Source organism: Euprymna scolopes, chromosome 6, assembly GCF_053919585.1.
Source record: "Euprymna scolopes isolate OS-2025 chromosome 6, ASM5391958v1, whole genome shotgun sequence".
NCBI classification, from domain to species: domain Eukaryota; kingdom Metazoa; phylum Mollusca; class Cephalopoda; order Sepiida; family Sepiolidae; genus Euprymna; species Euprymna scolopes.
Window position 1 is genome coordinate 73,476,873 of NC_136487.1, and position 25,654 is coordinate 73,502,526.

The following is a 25,654-nucleotide window of genomic DNA, read 5'->3' on the forward strand; positions in this document are numbered from 1 at the left end:
TATTAAAGTTGTTTAAAAAATAACAAATATTATTTTTTATTTAAAAAAAAAGTATTCATGCAGCCATTTTTTTTTTTTTACGTAATGAAATCAATTGAATTTTACGAGTTTAATATTTTTCAATTTTTAAACTTTAAAAATCTATCAAAATGTTTCTATTCGTTCAATTTTTACGATATTTTCAGGATCAATGGGAAATTTTATGCTCGTTCCAATAAACTAAATATACTATTTTAGACAAACGGGTTTTTTTTTAAAAACCCCCCGCCCATTTTTAAATGTCTATTAAAATTTTAATAATTAATTTACTATTCAAAGTTTTATATCTCACAAATTGAAGATAAAAGATCAATAAATAAAATATTTTAATTTAAAACAAAGAAAAAGAGGTGTTGTTTTTTTAATTTACTTGTAAAGTCCAAAGTGTAAAAGGGGGCTCAAATTAAATTAAAGGTTTTTATCCATGTCCAGGTAACCTACATCTAAAATTTCAAGTGTTTAGCCCCAAAATTGGTGGAGAAGTTTGGTAGAGTCTTCAAAGGGCAAATCGTTGACAGACAAATTTCTGGCCAAAATTTGATTAAAAAGATTTTCCCAAATCTCAGTACCCGGTATTTCAAATTTCGAGTCTATAGACTAAAAATTGACAGTTATTGCGTAGGGAAATGTACACAGACAGACAGACACACAGACAGACAGACAGACAGACACGTTCACTTTTATAGATATATAGATATATCTATAAAAGTGAAAATGTGTGTGTGTGTGTGTGTGTCTGTCTGTCTGTCTAGCTGTCTGTCTGTCTGTCTGTCTAGCTGTCTGTCTGTCTGTGTACATTTCCCTACCAAAATAACTCTGTCAATTTTCGGTCTACAGACTCGAAATTTAACATACAAGGTAGTGCGATTTGGGAAAATCTTTTTAATTGGGTTTCGGCCGGAAATTTTGTTGTTAAGGGGTCAAAGTTCAACGATTTGCCCTTGGAAACTCTACCAAACTCTTCTGCCAATTTTGGGTCTAAACACTTGAAATTTTAGATATATGTTACTTGGCATGAATCTAACTTTATAATTTGAATTGAGCCTAAAACAGTAAATGTTAAGGAGTCAAAATTGGGGTGAAAGTTACAAAAAAATTGATCTCTGCGGTCTCTAACAAATAAGTCAGCGAATTTTTGGTCCAAACATTTGAAATTTTACATAAAAGGTATTCAGACATAGGTCAAGCTTTTTAATCTTTTTTTGTTTTTGGCTGAACAGTTGGCTTCCATTTTACCTTTGCGGTTTCTAGCAAACTATTCAGCCAATTTTGGGTCTAAACATTTGAAATTTTACATAAAGGGTATTCAGACTTTCAGCAAGCTTTTCATTTTTTGGGCAAAAGTTTCACTGCCAAGAGGTCAAAGTTGAAAGAGTTGACCTTTGCCGATTCTACAAAACTCCTCCGCCAGTTTTGGGTCTAAACACTTGAAATCTTGGATGTAGGTTACTTGGATATGGGTCAGACATTTTAATTTGATTTGAGCCCAAAATAATAAATGTTAAGGGGTTAAAATTAGAGTCAAAGTAAAAGAAAATTTGACCACTGTGACAACTTTTCACTATGGTAGTTAAGGAAGCCTAATATATAGAAAGGGATTACCATACATATGCACACTTTTTAATATATACATATGCATATAAAGTTATTAACAGTACATAGGGCTAAAGCAAAGACGAGCTGAACTGCTAGTATATATATATATATATATATAAGTGAAAATGTGTGTGTGCTCGTGTGTGTGTGTGTACATTCCCCTACCAAAATAACTCTGTCAATTTTCGTTCTAGAGACTCACGATTTGACATAAGGAGTATTGAGATTTGGGAAAATCTTTTTAATTGGTTTTCGACCAGAAATTTAGCTGTCAATAGGTCGACGTTCAATGATTTGCCCTTGGAAACTCTACCAAACTCCTCTGCCAATTTTGGGTCAAACACTTGAAATTTTCAATGTAGGTTACTTGGACATAGATCTTACTTTTAATTTGATTTGAGCTCGAAAAAATAAATGTTAAGGGGTCAAAATTGGGGTCAATTTTTTTTAATTTGATGTCTGCGTTCTCTACCAAATTACTCAGCAAATTTCTGGCCTAAACATTTGAAATTTTACATAAAGTGTATTCAGAGATATGGCAAGCTTTTTAGTCGGTTTTGGTCGAAAATTTGAGCAGCCAAGGGGGTCAAAGTTCCAAAGATTTGACCTTTGCGGTGTCTAGAAAACTACTCAGCCCATTTTTGGTCTAAACATTTGAAATTTATACATAATGGGTATTCAGACATGGGACAAGCATTTTAATCAGTTTTCAGGTGAAAATGTGGCTGCCAAAAGGTCAAAGTTGAAAGTATTGACCTTTGTAGATTCTACCAAATTCCTCCACTAATTTTGGATCTAAAGACTTGAAACTTTAGATGTAGGTAATTTGGACATGGGTAAAACTTTCTATTTGGATTTGAGACAAAAATAATAAATGTTAAGGGGTCAAAATATGGGTCAAAGTTTTAAAAATTTACCTCTACGGTCTCTACGAAATTACTCAGACAATTTTTGGTCTAAACATTTGAAATCTTAGATAAAGTGTATTCACACGTAGGGCAAGTTATGAACAGTACATTGGGCCCAAGCAAGGATGGGATGAACTACTAGTATATATATATATATATATATATATATATATATATATATATATATATATATATATAATATAAAGCTGAACGTCTGTGTGTGTGTCTGGTCACGAATAGGCTCCTATATGGTTGACTATTATAGAAAACTGATCACATATAATGATAGAAGATGTATCGAGACACAGGAATGGGTATGTTTGATCTGGCATAATGATGATTTATTAAAATTGTGGGGTCTGCATATGCACCTGGTCCACAAAATATGTAAATAAAGAATTTAAAAATTTAAAAAAAAAAAACGTTTACAAGTGTTTTTGATATAGATGTACATAATAATACTTTGATAAGTATGTTTTAACTTCAATAGGGATGGTATAATAAAATTATGGAGTCTGCGTTCGCGCCTGGCCTCCATAGAATGGAAATAGGCACAAACTTTAATAAAGACTGTGGAAATTTTTAATAGAGAAAAAAATTTTATTTATTTTTTATTTATACCCATTCAACATCTCCGCATTTGAGTCAAGGATCGCATTCCTTGACCGGCAGGTCACTTCTATTATCATCAGCAGCAGTTTAGGTATAGTTCGCTTTCTAGCAGCCAGCCCCTCTCCTACCCTCTGGAAGGGGGAGGAGGAGGAGGACGACGACGACGACGATGGGCCTTTTGCCCTTTTTTGTCAGTTCGAATCGAGCCGGCCAAGAAGAAGGACGCTATTCGGCTCCGTCAGATCAGAAAGGATTCTTGACGTTAAATTCCACGGTTTTTGTCTCTCCTCCTTTGGAGAAAGACGTTTGTTTAGAACTAAACTATTAACGTTATTTTATTCTCAGTCATTATAAGACAACAAGGTCTTACGACGGCAAGATTAATACCGGTTATTAAAAGACAATCATGTCTTACAACTGGTAAATTATTATTCTCAAAGGACTAACGAAGGAAACTACCATGTGTTGAGGAGTTCTTTTCTGTAAAGAACAAAAATTAATTTCGCCGACGAGACGAGCAGAATATCGCCCCTAGAAAGGAAATCCCCTCTTTGAAAGATTTTTCAACAGAAGTTTCCTTCAGAAAGGAAATCTTCCATGATTCAAGAATTTACCCCGTATTTGTACACATAAAGCCTACCAAAGCAGCTTTATGGTCTTCTCTCGCCTTTGAATTAAAAGGCACATGAGCCTTCACAAAGGAAATTACTTCTTTCTCCTATTTTAGGTCAAAGAAACTTTTGTTTGTCCTTTCGGAAAAGAAAAAAAAAGAACATTTTGTCAAAGAGAGACTGAACATTTCGTTAAAAGGACTGTTTTCCGTTTTTTATATTTTTTTTTTCTTTCAGCCTTTCTTGCAAATAAGGATTGACGCCTTTTTTGTATTTTTTTTATATGTATTTTAAATGTTTCTTAAGGTGTTTTTTTTTTAACCCCAGCCTTGGGAAATAAAGGCAATCGATAACTTTTTGTTTTAATAAACTTGGATCATTTTAAACTTAATCGGGTCTGTATTTCTTTTGCTCATTTCCTCTAGTTACTCTTTCTGAGAAATTTGCCATAAATGCTTTTTTCCCTTTTTTTTTCTTTCCTTTTTGTTACTATGAAAAGCGGATTTTGGTGACGAACCCAAAATTTCTTCACTGAGTGTATCGTTGTGTCTCCACAGAAAAAAAGATAAAAACTTGAATATATAACTTGAAATAAATAAGAAGTAAAAAATATTCATATTATTTCGATTCTTCACACTTATGCTCTCATCTAGAGTGCCAGTAGTCTGAAGAAACCAAATAATACGAATAACCAATCTTTATCTCAAAAATTCAGAAACATAAAAAAGTATTGTATTATGAGCTGGCCATTTGAGATTCCTCATTCAACCCAAGACAACATTGAATCTTCCCGTTTTTGTCCAAACTTCATTCAATATTAAAAAAAAAATGTAAGAAAAATATGTATGATATATGTACCAGTGACAGAAAGAAAATATCGTCTTCCAAAATATCACGTAAATTGATCAAATAGCTTTATTTTTTAATAAGAAAATCAAATCTTATGACTAACCGAGGAGCGATTGTTTCACGATGCCATTTTAAAAGCAGTTTCAAAAGACAAGGGAGATAACTCAACATAATTTAAACTTGCGAGATTTTTTATTGTAATGGCTACGAATTCCCATTATAATCGCCTTAAAATTATTTTATTTATAGAAATAAAAATACTTAATCAATTTAGGTGATTATTGAAATACGATATTTTCTTTCCGTCGCACATATTTTATTCATTTATTTATTTATTTATTTATTCTAATATAGAGGAAATTCTGGACAAGCACCAGTTTTCTTGCTAACTAACTGTGGGAACTAATATGAACGGTGAACTTTTCTCGGTCTTCACCGGTCGTTATTTATTTTTATTTTTCGGTGTATTTTTCTGTTTTGGGGCTTCAACATGAATCCTGATGATTGTGACACCGGAGGTGGAGGAGGAAGAGGTTTGTTATTATTTCGTTGTTGTTTATTTTTTTAAATAATTGAATGTCGCTTTTTATCACGAGGAATTTTGAAATTACGAATATCTTTTTAATATGTTAAGTGTTTTTGAAGAAATGACAATAATGATATGATTATGAATTCGTTCGATGTTTTCCAGGAAGAAATATTGGCTGCCATGCTAAGCCGTTTTAGAATGACTATACATTCCATCAGTTATTCATGCCTTGGGGCTTTTATTTATTTTTTATTTTATGAAGATTTTTCTTTCTTGGTTGTATTCGGGTTTATTTATTAAGGAAAAGAGGAAGAAGAAGACTTGTGAATGGAGTGATGCTGAATAATATGTACTGGTCAAACTTAATTGGTTTCTTGGCATATTTTTTCAAGGCCATCCAGTTAGCAAATCAATCATCTTGGCCCAGGCCGATTATTCGGATATTAAATATTGCGAACATGACATTTAGAGAATAGAAGAAATAAATGGTGCTATGCAGAGACGGTACCGTGCTATAATATATATGTGTGTGTGTGTGTGTGTGTGTGTTTTTAATGTAGTATTTTCAAATTTTACTGTATCTTTTGTTTATTAAATTGCTTAGTGAAAGTGCAGAATAGTTACAAAATACCCTCCCCCTCCTCATGTTAAGAATGGGTTTCTAAATAATAACGTTATTATTTCAACACGGTTCAGTAAATAAATTATTTACATTGCCTTTTGCTTTACTGATATTTACATTGTTGCATTTTAATTTTGTAGTATATTTTTTTGTAATTGTTTTCTAGTGTAATTTTTGTATTTCAGTCAGATGCACTACTGCAGATATTTTTTTTTATTATTCATTTTTATTTTAGTTTTTTGCTATTTTTTTTTTTTTTTTTTTTTTTTTTTTTTTTGGTAAATTTTTACGACGTGCCCCGCCCCACTGCCCCAGTGCCCCACTCCCCAGCGTATTATAAACACCCCAACCTAACCTCCCCTTTTAAGGACGGCTTTCGGAATAAACACCCCCAACCTTGAAAGCCGTTCTTAACATGGGGGGGGGGTTTATTCCGAAAGCCGTTCTTAACATGGGGTGGTTGGGAGTGTTCATACTACGCTAGGGCAGGTCGTAAAAAATACTTTTTTTTGTTTGTTTGTTTTTAATTTTTTTTATTTCGATGTTTGCTTCAGCTTTTCGTCTACGACTTTACATGAATATCGTTTCGATTTGTTTATAAAGATGGCGACTATTTATTTATTTTTTTGTCGAGCGAGTTTTCATTTCGGCGTTTTTTCTATAACTTGCTACTTTTTATTGGGGGGGGGGTCTACTTATGCAGAATACGGACCATGCTGAAATAAACTATATTATTTGCGAGAGCATTTCCGTTCACTTTTTTTTGTAACTATTCTGTACTTTCATCTAACAATTTAAGATGCTTGTTGAGATAATCGACAGATCGATTTAAAAAAAAAAATTGTCGTTTTAAGCCGTCAAGTCGAAAATAGTAATATATCCAAATTCATCAAATAGAACAACTGCTAATTGGCTTTTAGTAAAAAAAAAAAAAAAAAAAAAAAAAAAAAAAAAAAAAAGCCTATCTATATAAGCTGTAGCAACCGCTATGCCCGGCAGGAACATTTTGCAGCGATCACCTCCTTGATATATCTATGGCCTGGGTATTTATAAAAAAGGATTAGAGGTGGGAAAGGATGCCATAGAGGCCACAACCAAGAATACATGACATGAATAACGTTGGAAGTGTGTAGATTCTGACGCCATATAGTTAAAGACAGACGAATATTGAAGGTTGAGAACCGATTTTATTTACTACCAACAATTTGTATTAGGAGAGGCGAAGTGTTCATAGGATGGAATGTGATTTAACAAAGGAGATGAATGTTCGTAAAATGTTTGTAGGTATGTATGAATTGACAAGGAATGAATGTTCGTAAACTGTTTGTAGGTATGTATGAATTGACAAGGAATGAATGTTCGTAAACTGTTTGTAGGTATGTATGAATTGACAAGGAATGAATGTTCGTAAAATGTAACTTATCTTTTGGACGATGGAGAGGGTTAGAGTAGGCCGGTCATCCTGCTGTTGGTGATGCGTGTCCTGGCTTGTAACTGGAAAGCAAGTGACTCCTTTCATCAGCGCTAGCAGCCCGGTGTCTTTGTCTTCTTTCTCCTCCTCTCTTCTTTGGTTTGTGTGAATTAGGCATTGTTTAGAATTGAAGGTGTTTGGCCCATAACATGAGAGCGTAGTCGGCTTCAGTTCACTGGTTCCTTATTTCTTTTTCTTCTTCATCTCTTTAGGTCGGGAGGGAGAATCTGTCCATGCGTTCACTGACGCAGTAGGGCGAATCTCCTCTTTCCACCTTTTGTTTCCCTCAAACACCCTCGTTTTATAGTGACAAACCGGCTCCCAGTGACTGTGATATTTGAGGTGTTTATTTTAGGCGCGGAGCTCTGCCATTAATCAATAATTATTTTGTGGTTATCTTATTTTTTTTTTCTTCCCAAGCGGAAGCAATGCGTGGAGCCATGTGCAAAAGACGATTTTTCATTTTGTCTCACATGGTGGATGTGTTAACATCCGGTTCGTTGCTAATTCTCATCATGTTCCCACATATCCACACGTACGAAGAACGTGTAAGAAGATGACGTGATGCAACCACCGCACGCATAAAACAGAAGGAACTATGTTATGTTTCTTCGCATATAAATACAGTAAACAGGCTGGAATGTTCGAGAAGGCCTGTATATAAAGATTTGCCTGTTAAAAATCAAATCGGTTTTCTCTTCAATTTCTCAAGTGTTAGCGCATGTTCAAGAAACACCATGAAGGAAAGTATACCAGGCTGGACAGTTTTGCGAGGAAAAATATTTGTTCTTTGTTGTTTGCGTGAGCTTCATTATTAAAAGATTGAGTAATTTATCCGTTGCAGTTTGAATTTGGTTTTCTTGACGGTGCAGTTTTTACGTCCTTGGACAGAGTCTAACGCAAGCAACAACTACGGGCAGCAGCGATGATGACTTTAAAAAAATTTTTTTTTTATCATATTTTCACCCCAAACAAGGCACATTGCCACTTTGATGTAGGGGGCTACTATCAGGGACATAAGCTACAGGGGTACTATGAGGGGAGTTGGGCAGCAAGGTGTCGGTTCACGTTACATTTGAACTTCTGCATGTCAGTGCAGTTGGGGAAACAGGAACCCGGAAGGGAGTTCCAAAGTCTAGCAGTTCTGAGAAAAAAACTACTGGAGTAAAAAAAAAAAAAAAAACTCTCTTACACCTAGAGATCTCTACTGTGAAGGGGTGGGATTTAGCTGCTTGTCGGGGGTATTTACATTGAGAGGGGTACAAGTGCTTGCAGTTCGTCGGAGCATTCACCATTAAAATACTTGTAGAACAGGCAGAAGGATGCAACATTTCATCGATGGGACAGAGGCTAAAGCTTAGATGACAGTTCAGGACCTATCAGCTTGGCGACTCTCTTTTGAACCTTGTCTAGGAGCGACAGATTAGTAGCAGATGCACCCGCCCACTATGACTTGTGGGCACTAGACTGTTTTGTTTTTGGCACGCTGGCCCTTTTATATCGAGTTTCTAGAATATTTTGGCCTGTTTTACGCGTTGACAGAACTGAGTGGCCGACCGGTGACAAAATCAAATTGTTTCTGAAATTAATAAATTCCAGACGAATAGTCTTCTGATTACGTGACGAGTGATTTGATTTAGCTGGTCACGATATATAACCATGTTTTTGTTTGTTTTTGGTTTTTTTGTATGGAGGGCATGGATTTAGAGTTAGTGGTAGGATTATGGGATGGGGATGTTGTCACTCGGATTTAAGGTTAGTTGTAGAGTTAAGGGATGGAGAAACCTGAATCTCCACCCCTCAAAAAAACTTTTTTTTTTGTTTAATACGATTTATTTCTCATAACAAAAATTATTCTGGTTATATGCCCTTAACATCTTATCCAGTTAGTGATGGTTCTCATTAGATCACCGAAGTTAAGCAACGTTGAACCTGATCAGTACCAGATGGGTGACCAATTTAAGAATTCCAGGCGCTATATGTAGGACGTTGACATCTCCCTGCAAGAGTTGCAAAACCCTAACAATGTCATCCATCTTAATGGGGATATACGTGCAGCTGGAAACCGCTTGTGAATTTTATACTCCCATGGAACTCCCTCCTTTGGAGGAAGCCGGTTAAACTCATATAGGGTTAGTGCCATCCCAACTCCCAACAGCTGTAAATGGGTAATCATCTAAAAATCAAAGAAAATTTCACTGGCGGAGGGGAGGTGCTATCTGAGAGCCCTAAATTCACAAAACTTCTACCATTGCTAACTGGCAGAGCATTACCACCAAGTGTTTGGGTCAGTCGGGAAAAGAAATATGCATCAAATGAGTTTAAACTTCCAGACAAGAGAGTGCATTCCTCTAATATTGGGCAGAGTAATTCAAGGGAGATTTAGTCAAATTGTGGGACAACAGGATTATGGCAGAGCATGGTTTTTTTGGTGCTTGTTAAGGTAGAATCGACAGATTGTTTTTTTTTTTAATATGTGGTTTTAAGCAAAACCAACAGTACTTATCATGTCCAAAATAGTAATATATCCAAAAATTATGAAAACTCATTGAGTAGAAAATTATAGTTACAAGTAATTTTTACGGTAAGGTGGGGGAAATTTTGACAGTAAAGTAGGGGGGGAAACACCTCGAAAATTGCGAATGCAGGGGACACACTTATCTCCCTTTTTGTCACTTTAATAGCTGACATACTGTTTCAAACCATGGTGATGGACTTCTTTTTTATATCTAAAACACTATAGCAGTTGTTCTACTCAATGAATTTTTGTAATTTTTGGATATACTATTTTCAACATAACAAGTAAGTACTGTTATTTTTGCTTAAAACCACATATTTCAAAAATGAATCTGTGTCAACTCTTAATAAGAACAGATTTTTTCTTTTTTTTTTCAAATACTGAAAAAAGTGCAAAGTACAGGTGGTGGGAAGGAAGGGGTCCTACCAGTTCACAATTCACAATTTTTTTTTTTTTTTTTTTAAATTGAAATATTTTTTTTAAATTTCTAAATATTTCTAGCGTGCTGACATGTAATCTAAGTTTTCGATTATTCAGACTACAGCTTTCATCTTGAATGTTACTGTCACAATGTTTCGACAGCAGCGACTCAATGTTTTGGGAATCTGTACATTTAATCCAGGGGGGGATTTGTTCTTGTTTCTTGTTCCGACAGTCATCACCAGGTAGAAGTTTTAAATAATATGCAGTTTGGTTCCTGAGTTTGACAAGCTGCATCTGAAGAAGGTCGTGGGTTACGTCAGCCAAAATGTAGTGAGAATAACACTCAAGATGAGAACAGTAGTTCGAATAATCCCAATGATGCAAATTATCAATCATCATCTAAAGCAATGCAGAAACATAATCTCATTTTTACATTTTGTTGACAACAGTTTTTGCCTTTTTTTTTTCTGTGAAAAGTGTTAAAAATATTATTCTTTTTTTTTTTTTGTTCCATTCTTCATGTTAAAAAAAGGCCTTGGTGTCTAACTCTGCCCTCATGGGAAGGCAAAGTAAACAGGGACACTCAAGGTCAGAACAGTAGTCCAAATAATACAAATTATCAATCATCATCTAAAACAATGTAGAAACATAATCTTAATTTTATGTTTTGTCGACAACATTTTTTGCTTTTTTCTTTTTCTGTGAAAAGTGTTAAAAATATTGTTTTATTTTTGCACGTCGTAAAAAAAAAAAAGATTAATTGTCCGTATAACAGTTGTCCTGGATCTGTATTCATTACTAGCGCCCGATCATAAAATATGCTTAAATATATTTTAATTCATGCAGATTTCACGTTTATTACAGAGCCAGTTCTCTATTGAATATTATAGTATTGATTTCAAAAGTTTTTTAAAAAATGACTTAGGTGCCATCAGCTAGAATCAAAACCAAAACATTCCAGCCACATTCTCTATCATTTAAGCTATCGACAGATAGATACAAAAAAAAAAAAAGATTTAAATCACTTTTAACTATGATTGAATTTGCACATGCATAAAACTAATAGAAATATGCCGGCAAGTTAAAATGAACAGTTTGCATTTCAACTTACCAACATATTTCTGTACTCATTATAAACTATCCTTGGTGTATGATTACTATTTTGTGTTAATTTCAATGTGACCAGTAGTTTAAGAGTTTATCAATTAAATATATTTACAACATTTGAATCGAATGCAGTGGACAAATCAATGAAACACAATAGTTACCTGCTGGTAAAACCATCTTTGCTCGAGTAACCCCCATAAAAGATTAGATCAATGCAACCTTGCTCTCTGAGGAAGCCACATTGGTTGGTCTGAAAGTATTGGAGAAGAATGATCAAAAATATTTTGGATGCAACATCAGTCGGACTTATGTCTTGGTAGTTATTGCATATTCAGCGGTCACCTTTTTTGAAGAAAAGTAGGGGGGTGCCATGATACCAGTTCTGAAGAGCCAGCTCTGAGTGCTAGACACTGTTGAGGATTTGATGTAGCATCTTTGTCATTAGATCAGGACAACATTTGTATATCTCTGCCGGGAGATCATCTTCATCAGCAGCTTTGTTGTTTAGTTTTTTTTTGTTTTTTTTTATCACCTCTTGAATTTCACCTTCGGTTAGGCGAACGCAGTCTTATCCATAAGTGTGATCATTTGCAGTAATGCGATTGGACGGAGGCTCATGATTAAGAAGATTTGCAAAATGTTGCTTCCAGTCGTCGGTGTGACTGGCTTAATTAACCCTATCAGACCGATATTAAAAACCAACCTTGTGTCCAACTCTGCCCTTGTGGGGAGACAAGTAATTAGGAAAAACACTTGAGATGATGATGCTATGCAGTGATCAATCCATTTTACTGAAAAAGTTTCTTGCTTTCAAAAAAGACTTAAGATATTCTGAATCTTTGCAGTTTCTCTCTCTCTCTATTTGGGGGTCACCGTTTATCAAGGTCCCAAGGCCACTTTAGTATAAGGTTTAATAAGTGTTAGGTAGATGGTGAGACAACGTGATCAGTAATGGTGAAACTTAGGTAGAGCTTAATTATTTAAGAGTATGACGCAACAAGAACTTATTTACATTAGATTTGGAAATGACCATGTTATAATCAGCTGGGAAGCAACCGCACAGTATTGTGTCCCACACCTTTATCCTTGAGTGGGTTTTTACCTTGATAAGTGGTGATTCATTAGTAAATAAAAAAAAATATGCCAGTCCATATCATAGCTTCACTCTGTTCTTCACTTCAAATGATGGTGACACACATTTTTAAAATACACCCAACAATTTATCCTGCTGTTGAGTCCATCAAGAGTCGTCCAGGTATCCTCAATAAAAAAAAAAAATGCAAATTATGTCTACCTGCAAATATTTCCTTGCCCATTCTATCCTTAAACGGTTATCTTGGTCTAAGCGGACACATTTTTAATGGAATCTATGACTCTCCCTCTAATCAGATTTTTATTTTTTTTTTTTTACTTAGGTATGAAGCATCCTCCAATCGAAATATCTTAATATTTTAACTACTCCTTCAAGTACAATTGTTTGTATCTCTCTTGCACTTGGTTCACTGGGTATGTTTTCCAGGTAGTTTTTGGAATGATTTTTCATGAATCCAGTTGCTCCTATAATTACTAGAATAATAGAGATCTTCCTAAAATTCCAGTTTCTTTTCATGTCATACATAAAACTTTGGTATTTGATTATCTTTCCCTCTCACTACTGTTTAAACCAGCATCATTGGGAACGCTAACTTCCACTAAGGTTGCTGCTTTCTCCCTCTTGTCCCATATCACTATGTCAGGTTTAATAGTTCTAGGTCTGTAGCTGTAGGAATCGCATAGTCATAGTGGATGGTGTAGGACTTATTTTCAACTGTTTTTACTGGTAAACATATTCCCAGGATTTGCTGCTACATTTGATATTCAACTTTTTACTGATAGTTCTGTGGAGATATTTACACACTCCCTTGTGTCAAATGGTCTAAAAAAATGTAATTTCTTGTGCATTTTGATATGTCAAAATGACCTACTGTACTGAAAATAACATCTGGGTAAGGGATTTTCAACTGGGTCTGCTTGACTCTGAGTGTTGTATATATATATATATATATATATATATATATATATATATATACATGTTTTTAAGGACCCAAATCTGTTGTATCCGTGGGTGTTTATAAAATGTTCTTCTAATGAATGCGTGTATACAGAGTGTGATCAGTCTCAGTGTTGATGTGTGTGTCTATCAGACATGTATTTACGACATACCTTTTTAACTTCGTCATTGGCCCTATATCTTTCGGTCTACCTGAGAATTTTATCTGTTTTTGCAGAAGCTGGAATCTATTGGGCAAAGACGTTTCAAACATTCCAAAACGATGATTGATTTTATGTAAAGATTTTATTTCACTTCCCAGGTGTCGTTTGCAGAAGAATGGGAAGTGAGTATCTGGCCTCTGGGTTTCAGCTATTCTCCATTTTGAGACACGTCACCTCCCTCTCAGGTCTCAGGGGGAGGAAGACCATCTAATGCTCTGTTTGACGTTTGAATTCCAACTCAACACTATGTCCAGCAAACCAGAGCACGAAACGTCAACTTTTGTTCTTGTTCAGACCTTCTGGTGCAAACTTGACTAGGTCCAGTTTGACAAGGTCTGACATGTTTTGATAACCTTATCAAAACATAGATCACGTCTCTTATTTAGATTTAGTTAGATAAATAGGTAGACAAATGGATACATAGATGGATACACCGATAATTAGATAAGTTTAGCATCCCAACCCCATTTAGCCTCAAAAGTCCCTAAGGGACGTCAAATCCTGGTGAAAATGAACAAACAGTGCAGTTTTAGGCTTTAACATATGTAAATTTGAGTTCTGCACTATGCAAAAAAATGAAATGACTAAGTCTATCATTTGCACCCTACCCCATTTAGCCCCAAAAGTTCCCACCGCCTTAACATATTTAAATTTGAGTTCAGCACCATGCAAAACTGTTAAATAGACATACACCGAAAATTTTGGACAAATATGGTAAAATAGTCCCAAAAATGGAGTGTTTTTATTAGCCCTAAAAGAGTCCCTGGGGCACACCCAAGAGTTATTGCGAAGTATAAACAAACAAAATTATATAGAAATAAGTTAATTACAACTTTTCAGAAAGTTTTGTAAAAATCCAAGGCATCAATTTTTTCTAAGTACAAAAGTGTCAATTTTAGCCATTTTAACCTGAAAGGCACCTTTTGGGGATGAGGGGCAACCGGAGTTTTCTCAGAAAATCCGTTCTGTTACTTTATTATTCATATCATGTTTAATGTTTGTGCAAAATTTTAAAACATTCCAAGGTGTAGTTATTGGGAAAAGTGCGGACAGACGAACAGACAAGGGTGAATTTACAGGTCCACCCTCCTTTTGTAGGGGGACCAATAAAAATGCATACAAAAGGTTCACATATTTTCTTCATGCAAATTTGCTTATTTATTTTAAAGTAAAACAAAAAATTCAGTTTCGAACATTTTTATATCAAAGTTAGATTTTCACCTGACACCAGTATGGACAGACTTAGGTTCGCCTATGCTTCTGAATTGCTGGATATAATATAATTGATTCATTGTTAATCTTTACTTTCTTAGAAACAAATATTTGATTTTTTTTAAATTACTAGCAAAGGAGCCCTGCCTTGCCTGGTCATAAAATATGCTTAAATATGATATATTAATTTATATTTCATATATGTTATTATAGTGTCAATTCTCTATCGATTATTATATATTATATTGTACCTAATATATATATTAATGATTTCAAACGTAAAAAAAAAAAAAAAATGACTCGGTGCCATCAGTTAGAACCAAAATGAAAACTTACGCAGAATTTGGTAAAATTATTTATTACAAGATTCCAGCAAGTAAGGACACCCAAAGTGTCCACAGAGTTCAGGAATTGGAAAAATCCTAACTTTTAGGGGCATCAGTAATCTTTGATTCCAAAAACAATTCTTTGCATACTTTTTCAAACTTAATTTTCCATTGTTTGTACTACTGATGAATATTTACTGTTTTGAACGGTTAGTAAGACTAGAATCTGGAAATCATGATAACAAAAATATGATGTCAATTTTTTTTATTTGTGTAAAATACGCAAAGCTACTTGCAATTTTACATAAATTTGCTAGGTACACTTTAGAAGAATGCTGTTTATTTACAATGTTCGAAAAAATGTTTTAAAACTTAAAGAAATTTTTGTCAAGAAAAAATACTATCAGACATTATTGATAACTAGCAGGGGGTACCCGGCGTTGCACGGGTTTTTAGAGGCGTGTAAGCGAAGTAATAACCCTGTTTAAATATTATTAAAAAAAACAATGTTAAAACTATTTAAAAAACATTGTGAAAAAAGCAATTATACAAATTAATGTGATGCAATATGAACGGTCCAGCGGTGCCCGTATGTTTGACAAATCCCCAAAAAGTTCGGGGGAGGGGGGGGGGCTCGAACTGTAATCATTGAGGCGGAAGCGCAAAAAAAAAAAAAGAAAATGTGATGAATTAACCAAAAGTGAATTAGGTCAAATATCAATTCCGCAATGAAGTTTGTTTTGGTTTAGTTTCAGTAGTCACGCATCACACTCGAATTCTAAATGAATTTATTTGTTTTAATTTTAATGTACGTCTAATGCAAGTGTAATCACGATATCGTCGCGTTGTAATAATAAATGTTAAAGAATGAATTCTTTGTGTATAAGTAAATGTTGAGTTGAAAGTAGTAATAAATAAAGGTCATAGTTAGATTTCATGGCTAGAGTCGGTAAAACCGAAAGTAAGAAGCGGTTAGTCCCGCAGGTTGCGTCTTACACTAACTAAAAAAAAGCAAAAAAGAAAATAATATTAATAATCGCATTTTCTTTTTAAATTTTTTTATTTTTATTTTATGATGGGAAAAACAAAAAGCATAAATCAGGGAAAAAAGATTTAAAAAAAAAAAAATGGCATAAATAACCTTGTACAAATCCAAACCAGTGTTTCCTTGTACTGTCCTTGTGAACGCATCTGCTGCGGTGTAAATGGAGAGTGGGGAAAGGAGGAATCTAATAGAGAGAAAAGATGTTGCAACTTCTATTGAATCTGACCGATTTTGGCAGTGGACTCTCACCGGAAAAAATATAGGAATGTACCATTGTCAAGGAACTGTAGAGGTAATAGGCCTATAGCACATCTCAGATAATGTGCTACAGTTTGTACGCATTACATTTGCATGTAATGTCATGATTTTTAATCCTATTAAGGTCAAAGTCAGAGGGGGAAAAATGGGTTCCTTTTATTTATATAGAGATTAAATCAAAAATAGAATATAAAGTTTTTTTTTTCAAATCTTTTTAACATATTTATTTTATGCTCTCCGCTTTTGTCCAGCTGGATTTAGTTTGGTAAACTTTTTTCCATCCCTCATCTAGCACTTGCAAATATTACAAGAAGTGGACAAAACTTATGAAAAAAGCTTAACTTTAAATTGAATGAGATATAAATCAATTTTGGAATTTTCACACTTTCATGTGAGATCATGTTTGGCTTTGATTCTTCTTTGATTCTGTCTGTATTACTTACTTAGGAATTCCTTTGGCGCTCTAGGCAGTCAAAGTAATTCATAGTTTTCAGCTGTGAAGCCAGATCCACTTCCTAATCACATGTCTGTATACAGATTGTAAAATAAAATTAAGATTGTTTGGGATGAATATAGAAAGCCATAAAATCGAGACTACTAATAGAAAATAATTCTTGGTTTATTGAAACCTTTGAGTAGTTTATTTGTCACAGAAATGTTCCACTGACTAGACCCATGTGAAAGACTGAAATTTTGCTAAATTTAAGTGTATTTTTAAATATTAGTCTAAAGACATTTAAATTGTGTTTTATGAATTAAAAATTAATTACTAATGTTTTCCTAATTATTTTTTCATGCTTAAACTTATATTTTAATGAATCTTTATGGAAATTGAATAGATTCTTTTTTCTATGGACAAACTTTTAAATATTATTATTATTATTATTGTAGATTAACACCCTCAGCTAAATCACCCCTTCAAAGTAAAACGAGATTCAACTTTTTTAGGCGATTATGTGTTAACACCCTGACAAACTTGGGAGGAAAAACAAAATAAAATCGATTATTTAAGAATATAGGAGGGAAGATCTGCTTCATGTATTAATTTAACGTAAAAATGAGTTTCATTTCCGATACATTGTAGCATTTTAGAGCAGTTAACCAAAAATTATTAGTTTTCTCTGGGAGATAAATTTTGTACGTTTTTTTTTTTTTTTTTTTTTTTTTAGAGAGAGGTTTACACGACCTTGTCAGTCAGACTTAGTTACTACTAAAACATTTAGTGAACATCCCTATAAAAGTTAGATCATCTAAGAAATGATGATCATTATACATTAAACTTATATACAAAATTTAATTCCGTCTCATTTCTAAAATTATTATTGTTTTTACTTTCTGCCAAATTTTTCTAGGTGTTAACATATAATCACCTAGAACAAAAAGAAAATCTCATTTTTAGCTGAGGGTGTTAATCTACAAATTTAGCATCTATAATATAAATCTCACCTATCTGTTTAAATGTATGTATGTTTGTATGTCTTGCAAAAACTTTCGACAGAGGTGACGTATCATTTTGAAGCCCGACGTCTCAAACAACAGATATAAAAAAATTGGCCAAAAACATTAATTCATCAAATGATTATAATATCATGATCTACACGTGTGAGCTTAGGTGACCGACTTTCTATTTCAATTTTAGAGTGCTCAACAATAAGAGCCGAGTTTCTTAAAAGGGCTAACATAATTATTACGATAATAAATCTACTAATTACTGATTTAAAAACTATGGCTGTCAGATCAAGTAGCAGAATGTGCATGTCCAGCGCTAAACAGTACGTCATTTGGTATTACTAATATGAGGTTAAATTGGTTAAAGTCGAATAAAAAAAAATTAAAAAAATTTGAAGAGACCTCAGTTGATGATGTCACGAATATCAGGCTGGAAAGAAACAATGATTTTCAGATCTGTTTGCTGATGGGATGTTGTGCAAGAGAGTTGGCCAATGATGCTATAATAACTAAAGAAAAACTTTGATAATCCCCAGGAGTGAAATACTACCCTAAGATTTCTGTTTGCTGTGTCCACCCATTTGTCAGCTAATAAGATAGTTAGCAAATTAGTTAAAAGAATACTAGTCTCTCTCTCTCTCTCTCTCCGTCCGTCTCTCTCGTGTGTGATATTTCTTTCCAAAAATAAACTAATACTAAACTCACAATAAACGTTCTACTCTTTATTCTGTATATACATATAAAAACGTTTTCATTAAAACATTACAGACACGTATTATCATTTACTTATTTAAAGCTTCTTTCAAGTTGAGAAATTTGAGAGAAATATGACAAATTTCTATTTAAGCAATACTGTGAAAATCGCCTCTCCTGCAGTAAGTCTGAACACTTTCTGAAACTTACTATATTTGTAAACTAGCGGGGGTACCCGGCGTTGCCCGAGTGTTTGTTTCCGGGACGGGGGGGGGGGGGGTTAAAAAATGTTATGGTAGGTAAGTAGGAAGGATCAAACCCGGAGTCATGAGTAAAAGTAGGAAAATAAAGTGTGAAAAAAAAAAAAAAAAAACATCTGCAACGTTAACAGTTCGGCCACCAAGAAAAGTCCATTCCAGTTGTTTAGGAAAAAAAAAAACGACTACGGTAGGTCGGCGCGAACGTGAAAATATAATGTGAATTGTCCAGCACGCTAACCACTACGCCACAGAGCACTGCAGCTTAGTTTAGTGATTTTAAATAACTTCACATGAAAGAACTACGAAGCCAAACCGGTGTTCTCTTCTCAACTGTTCCTTGTGAACGATCCCCAAACGGTGTTAAGTGGTGGCAGAGGGAGGAGGAATTTATTAGAGAGAAAATATTTTACCACTTCCATTGATCTTAACCGATTTTGGCCGTGACTTCTCAGCAGAAAAAGTATAGAAATCTAAGATTATCGAGGAATTTGAGAAATAATAAGCCTATAACACACCTCAGATATTGTTCTGCCGTTTGTGCATATTATATTTGCATGAAATATCTTGATTTTTAATCCTATTAATGTCAAAATCAGACAGGAAAAACGAGTTCATTTTATTTATATAGAGATAAATAAATACAGTACAACCTTGGGATACAGTGTTTTGTTTTTGTTTTTTGTTTTTTTCAGGTTACGACATGGAATACAATGTTTTTCCGGCCCCTAGTTACGGTATTTGCTCCACCTTACTGTGTTATTTATAATGTTATTTGATTATATACATGTGTATTATATACTGTATTGTATTTTGTTACTAATTTTTAATGCCGTAACCCAGGGTTCTACTGTAGAAAGTTTATTTCTCTCATTTTCAATATAGCTGTCATATTGGTTGAATATGTAAGGATGTAGAATTGGAATCAATGGTGATTCAAGTCCAGAGTTCAAATCATTATGAAGGAAGAAACGAATTGAGGAAAATACATTAAATTCCGTAAACAGTGATGGAATGTCAAAAACTGTTTATATTGCTATATTGGATTGGTAATGAAGTTTCCGACATTTTTTAAATTTAAAAGTTTCAATTAAAAGTAACAATTAATAATGTATTCTCTCTTGTTAATTACAACTTCTTCCAATGTTCAACAAAATATTCAGTGTCTTCAAGTCCAATGTTAACAAATTCCTAATGAACCGCCCCCTTAAGTAAACACTTCATCAAATCTCCACACTAACGTAATGTACTTGCAATGACCCGTATCCCTGAGTGGCTTCCGGGCCTTGATAAGTGGTGATCACTGTGTAAAAAAAAAATAAATAAATAAATAAATCTATCTTGTTCTATAACTATTATATAATATATATATATATAAATATATAATGTCTTGGAAACTTTTTTAACCATGAAAACTATATAAAAAAAAAAAAATTATTTTTTAGTTCTGTGTGAAAAAATTATTTTGTCAGTAAGTCATTTAATCTCCTGCAATCGCTGAATAAACTTGCTTTTTAGAACTCATAATAGTCCTAAGTTTTCAGGAATCCTCAGTTGTTTACCATGAAACACTGTTTGGGGGATTTAAAAATCATAACTCCCTAGCATATATCTATTATAATATAAAACTCAAATCATCTTGCTTGGGTGTTGAAACCATCCATCCACTTTACATCTTCCGGTTTCCAAAATTCTGCACATGCATAAATAAATAAAAACAAAGCCTTAAAAACTTTTTGTAATCAACAATTTAGGGAATGTTTTCTTATTTTATTTATTTTTAAAATAGATTTATACATTTTATTTTTCTACACTCCGAACATAAACAAAACGAATATAAATGAATAAATAAAACCGAAAATATTTTTTTTTAAAATTGGTTTGCGTTACAAATAAAAAAAAAAAAACACTGGCAAGATTGGAGATTCAATTGATAATTGTTCCTTATGTATATGAAATAGACTGAGATAATCACAAACACACACATACTGGGACTATAAGCTGGCTAAAGGATGGATCGCTCCACTATGACCAGGAGAAGTTTATAATAGCTGCCCAAGATCAAGGCTTGATGACCAATGCGTTTAAAAAGATGAGTGGTCTCAGCAAAGACAACAAATGCAGGTTCTGCCACACAGAAGTAGAGAGTGTGAGCCACCTGATTTCTAGCTGTAAGGTTCTGCTAGGGGGCAGCTACTATACAATGCGACACAATGAAGTATGCAAATATCTCCACTGGACGATCTGCAATAAGTTAAATATCGAATGCAGCAAGAAGTCATGGGAACATATACCCGAAAGAACAGTCGGAAACAAGTCATATACCATTCACTATGACTATGCAATCCCTAGAGCCACGTACCTAGAAAACGGAGCTATAAAACCCGACATTGTAATATGGGACAAGAAGGAGAAGGAAGCAACCTTGGTGGAAGTTAGTGTCCCGAATGATTCTGGGTTAAACAGAGCTGAGAGGGAAAAGATTACCAAATACCAGGGTCTTATGTATGACATGAAAAGAAACTGGAACCTTAAGAAGATCTCTATCATTCCAGTAATTATAGGAGCAACCGGACTTATGAAAAAGAATTTTACAAACTATCTTACAAATATACCAGGTAAACCAAGTGCAAAGGAGATTCAAACAATTGCACTTAAAGGGACGGTTAGAATCTTAAAAAGATCTCTCGGTTGGAGTGTCTAAAATAGCAGGTGTATGTTTGGCATCTGGTAGGATGCCCCATCCCTGGCTTAAACAAAATGATAAGAAAAATGAAAAAATAGAGAAAATGGACTATAATTAGGTTTATTGTTGAAATGACTCTGAGAAATCTATCTCTATTTTTTTTCATTTTAATATACTTTCACATGAATGTTTCTGCTATTTAACAAAAGTATATATATATTCTTTACGTAATTGTTAAAAAAATATAGCTAGCTATAACATATACTGACCCAACACGTCACGGGTGGTCTAGTATATAATAAAGACCTTGGCCTTCTGCTATTCATTCTTCAAGCCATTTTAACATTGTATTTAGGTTGCTCAAAGCAATGGGCATTCTGTTTCTCTTACAACGTTCTTTCTGCAAACTTGCTCCTGAAATATTTCTCCCTTTTTGTCTCCCTTGTTAGAATATGGTATCAAGGCCTCTTCTCTATATCAGATAAATGATATCCAGCATCTTGTGAAAGTTCAAAGACTGGCTACTCTAATGATGCAGGGTCTATCAGATTTGCCCTGTGGAAGCTGACTTAAAAATCTTAACATTTTCTCCCTTGAGTGCTAACAATTATGTAGTGATCTCCTCTTGACCTACAATCTCATCAGTGGACATTATGATATAACCCAGAACCTATTATTTACTCTTGCTATGTGGACACTACAAGAAATTATTTCACCATCAATTTTGGATTTAATCAGAAACCCTAAACCTTAGAATAGATTTGCAATCGAGGTACTATGCATCCAACAATGCAACAATTCAAGGCTAGGCTATATGAGGTCTTTGTCTTTTTGTAAATTTCCACTATTCTTTCCCTACAAGTTTTTAGTTTATTTTTATTTAATACTAGCAGATGTACCTGGTGTTAAACGTAACATTAAATTCCTTTAAAAAAAAATGAAGTAAAAAAAAAAACGGAAAGAAACTGAGGCATATGCATGCAAGTATTATGTTTTTTCTTAATAGTTCACTTCCTGTAAGTAAAAAAAATATATAGATACCCGAGCTGAAATCAAAACCTAAAAACAGTGAATCAAATATAACTATTAGGTCAGCTTGCCACGATCTTTAAAAAGTGTTTTCAAACCTACTTATTCTTAGCATAAGGAAGCTGTCATGTGAACGCTTCACGTATGCACAGTCATGAAAGAGTTGGAAAAACAGGTAAAATCCAGTGACCCCCCCCCTAGAACTTTTTTTTTTTTCAATTTTTGACCCCTTTAGCAGCTCTTTTTGTCCAGAAGAAAACCGATTAAAAAGTTTTCCACATGTCTGAATACCTTATATGCCAAATTTCAAGTCTGTAGATCAAAAATTCGTTAAGTATATAGGTTGAGAACTGCCCTCACACACACTCACATTCTCACTTTTCTAGATATATAGATTTGTCATGAACATAAATTCCGTTCAGAATTCAGAATCAAACTTAATAGGAATGTTCAAAATTAACCAGCATTTCAATTTTATATTAAAACAAAGACAAATAAAAAAAATGTTCAGTATTTATTGAAAAATAGCATGGATACCTGATGTTGCCCAGGATTGAATGAGAAATCCTATGTCTTCCTACAGCTTATGTCTTACCTTTTTTTTATTTTTTATAATATTGCTCGGTTCTCGGGGGTGTACCTTCCCAACCTAATTATATTATATATATTAGGTTGTCCGAAAAGTTTGTAAACATTTGCAAAAATTAAAATTTAACAAAAAAAAACAAAATTAATCCTCAAAATAAAGACCATCATTTTCCAAGACTTTCTGCCATCGATTTGCAAGTTTTCAGATCTGATCAAAGTACCTTTTAGCCGGCTTTGAATCAAAGAACTCCTGACATGCTTCCTCAACTTCATCAAACAAGTCAAATCGGCAGCCGTTCAAAAGAATTGCATTGAGCGGAAAAGGACATAATCACTTAATCAATCTTGTTTTATAACCGACTATGTCTCTTGCCCTTTTTGAGCCCATCGCTGGTCTCAATTGTGCTGGATCAGATAAACCCATTTTTTGTCCGATGTCACAATGTGCTTCCAAAACCTTTGAGATCACCGCATATGCAATTGTTCCTTCACTTTTGACAGCACAAATATCTTCTGCAGCTTTTCTGGTTGAACGACCTCACTTTCAGCAGTAACGAATCAAAACTCACAGCTCAGTTTTATCGATTGTCATCTGGAACAGAAAAATGATCACTAAAAATATTAAAATTGCATAAAAATTCAATGTTTTGTAAGTGTTTACAAACTTTTGAGGCAAATTTAATTATATATATATATATATATCTCACTTCAAGTTCAAAAATCAATAACAATAACTAGATAGATTCTGACCTGGAAAACAGTAATTCTTCCTCCTTTTTGTTAGAAACAACACTTATGGAATGTGAGGACTAAATAAAGGAAGCAAGAGCTAGAATGCTACCAAAAGTAAACCAAAGGTCTACTTTTTACTCTTATTTAGGCTAGTTTCTTATATTCACTTATGTGTTTCATTGTTTCATCTTGTCTACAGAATCTATCTTTGCTGTTTTCCTTGCTCTTATCTTTATTTTAATCTGATCAATACTTCTTTCTATATTTTTCTATAAAAACATTTAATTTATATATATAATTTTTTTTTTTTTTTTTTTTTTTTTTAGGTTGCAGACGATGAGCTGAGAACTCAGGGGTTACGGAGCTGGTATGATAGAATCCGTAGAATACTTCTAACAGAATTATTTCAAAAGCCAAAGATAAAATGATACCGCACAAAACCAATTGGAAACCATAAATGTATTTTTATATCATGAATTAATACAATTGAATTAAACATGTCTTTCTGAAAATGTTGCAATGAGTATCAACATTGTCGGTTGATTTTGATTCAAATCGATTTAATTTTTTTTTTTTTTTTTTTTTAAACACAGAAGGAAATACATAGAATTATCTGCACACCACGATAAATCACCATTGACAATTGCAAATAGCATGAGATACCTGTTGTGAGATTTCATATTAGTATATATATATAATAAATTGATCTAAATTTTTTTCACCCTCTACATTTAATAATTATACGAAAATAACCAAACTCTTGCTATGCAAATCTTTTCCACTCAACACCAACATCACTTTCTTCGGTGTATTTCATGAAAATATTTCTACATTTTAATTATTACAAAATTTATTACCATTTATTCCAAAATTTTTGCCTCACTCTAAAACATGTTCTAAATAGAGGGTAGCAGCCATATTCCTTCCCTCTAAAATAAATACTAACACACCACCACTCAACACTGAGTCATTTGTATATATATAAAATTTTCTAAAATTTGTTACCTTTTTACCCTGTTCACTGGCTTCCCATTTTATATCTTTTATACAGAAAAGAAAACGATTCCTTTTGTAAACCTTGTAAATAACAAAACAAATGCTTGCTTGTTTGTTTTTCTTTAAATGTTTGTTGATTTTTTATTTGTTAATAACACTGTTTGCAACTTTATTATATATAAGCATTGTTGATGACCATTTCTCACCAAAGTATTAGTTTTTCTGTTTTTTATACTTTTTGTAAATATTTTAGATAGACACCACTTGTTTTTATATTTGTCATTTGTTTTTTTGATCAATGACTGTGTATATTTGATAAACTAAAACAGAAAAATAAAAAAGTTCATATACACAGTTTTGAAATTTTAAATATAAGTTACACTCATTAAAATTATATTATTTTGGGGGGAAGGTCGCATTAAAAAAAAAAATATTACAGTTCCATTGTACCTTTTGTTTTCTTGCACAACACTCATTATTGATAATATTATGTATATATACATGAAAAAATAAATTATATATATATACACAGAATTAATATAATTAATATTATTCAATACCAAGTTTCTGTTTGTTAGTAGTTAATCCAATAGTGCTCAATACATTTGTGTGGAGCTGTTTAATAATAATATTAGTAAATATTATTATTATTAATAATAGTATTATTAATAATAATAATAATAATATCAATGGCGTATAATCCTAAGATTGCCCTACAAAAAAATTTCCAATTTAAAATTTGTTTTATTTGATTAAATTTAATATTATATAGCATTTTTGAACTTCTATATATTGGCATATATAATATATATTATATGAAAATCGAATTAATATAATTCAGTATC

At 33.2% G+C, this 25,654-nt stretch overlaps 1 long non-coding RNA gene across 1 annotated transcript; it reads left to right on the plus strand.

Annotated features, from left to right (window-relative positions):
- The first annotated feature begins 5,012 nt into the window (after positions 1–5,012).
- On the plus strand, positions 5,013–24,401 carry LOC145277694 (uncharacterized). Its single transcript, XR_013868196.1, has 2 exons — positions 5,013–5,148; positions 24,140–24,401. It is a non-coding gene; the product is annotated as an uncharacterized LOC145277694 (long non-coding RNA).
- The last annotated feature ends 1,253 nt before the right edge of the window (positions 24,402–25,654 follow it).